We start from the raw sequence: 2,006 nt of genomic DNA on the forward strand, positions 1-2,006 counted from the left end.
CCCTGGGTGACATGATTCCTTCAGAAACTTCAGCTGAGAGAAGAAAGAGAGAAAGCAAAATGACATGTTGAGAGTTATTTCAGGAGAGAGATGTGACCAGGTTTAGCAGTTTATGATAGCGTTTTGAGATCCCAATGGCACATTAGATCCACTGGGCGCTTCTAAAAAATGAATGATTCGCTGAGGTTCACTCCTAGAGAATCTGATGGAGGTTTTCCATGTGGTCCAGGTGATTCTAACATGTGAGGGAAGGTCTGAGACCCACCAAGAAGGCACAAGTAAAGAAGGACGAGTAGATGGGATGGAGTCCTCCCTAGGGAAATGGGGAAGGTGGGAGGGATGAGGCTGAAGAAATGCAGAGGAACTGTTTGGGGGAAGAAGAAGCAGTGAGTACAGCAGAGAGAGTAAGAAAATAGGTACTCAAAGGGAATCACACTTGAGACACCTGAAAGCCATAGTTTTTCTTTTAATTTTTAATTAGGATATGTTTGGTGTAGCAGGAATGGTACTTCAAAAACTTAGATATTACTGGCCTCCTCCTCCTTGGAGTATTTTCTCATCACACATGGCTAGTAGGCTTTTGGTGATCTGGCCTTGTTGATTTCATTCTCTGTTCTCCATACCTCCAGTATACCACGCTCTTCGATGGTCCTTTTCCTACAGTACAGTGGTTGTGCCTCAGGACCTTTGCACTGTTTTTATTTTTTTTTCTGTCCCTGGGCTGTTCTTCCTCCAATTTATCATTTGTCTTACTTCCTCAGTTCATTCTAGCCACCTCCAATGCCCTCTCCTCAGAGAGAACTTCCCTCATCACTCTCTCATTTCTTTCTTCCTAATAGTTTTCTGTCACTACCAACATCACATCATATTCCTATTTGCCTATTTATTATCTGCTTCCTCTACTAGAATGTAAGCTCCACGGGAGCAAGGATTTGTCTTGCTCACTGTGGAATACTTCTACCTAGAACAGTCAAGCACAGGGATGGCACCTGTAGCAAGTTCCAAGGGTGAGTAACTGCTGTTGCTGCTGCTGTAGTTATGTCTGGTGCAAGTGAATAGGTTCCTGAGGTGCATACATATTGTTGTGTGCCTGCGGAAGGGCATGAGCCAGGGAAATTGAAGGAGGGCTAGATGATTAAGGACAGGTGATCGGGTGTCTAATTGAGGAAGGAGAGCAGGACTGTGATGGTAGAAAAGAAGGCAAACAGAAGCAGCTCGGAGTGTGACTGAGAATAGTTTCTGCATTAGATCACCTATTCTGGGTGGTTCTAGGTAAGCCTCTAAATCTTTCTAAACCACAATTACCCCATCAGTAATGAGGCTGGTAATGATGGTTCCATCCATGGTGAGAGTTGAATGGTAAGCACTCAGTCAGTGTTAATTGCTATGGTCTATCCACAACTGGAGTAAGAGTGTGAAATGCTGCAGTGTACTTAAAAACAAAAAAGAAACTTTGTAATTGTTGTAAATCTTGGTCCAAAATGTACCACTCTGGAACAGACTCGATAGGTTACCTTGCCCCATCTGTCTTGCCAACCCCATCACCAATCTTTTCTCCTTTCTGATGACTCTCCGGAGAGCTAGCCAACCGCCTGGCACAATAAGTTCTCCATCAACATGTGTTGATGTTCTCTGTACTTCTCCCTTTCAGTGCTGCCTAGATATCGCCTTGTCAGGAACTCTCCATGTCGAGTGGCTCAGCAGGGGTCTCCGACCTTCCTAGAGGAGATTGGGCTAGGGAAAAAGACAGCGCTCCGTGCACTCTGAATCATTTATAAGGCTGGCCGAGTAAACGTGACTCAATAAGAGGAGATTGACTTTGATCCACCAGAACCTCCTGAAACAGCCACCTATATACCCAAGGGCGGCCAGAGGCCAAGAAAAGGCGCCTAAGCTTCGGCTCCTTTAAGAGGCGTGGCCTCATTGCAGCCTCCGCGGGAATGATTGGCTGAGACTACTGTCCTGGACCTGGGGGACGGGCCTCGGTTGCCAGGAAACGGCCCTGG

Source organism: Sciurus vulgaris (assembly GCF_902686455.1).
Source record: "Sciurus vulgaris genome assembly, chromosome: 2".
In the NCBI taxonomy this organism is placed as follows: domain Eukaryota; kingdom Metazoa; phylum Chordata; class Mammalia; order Rodentia; family Sciuridae; genus Sciurus; species Sciurus vulgaris.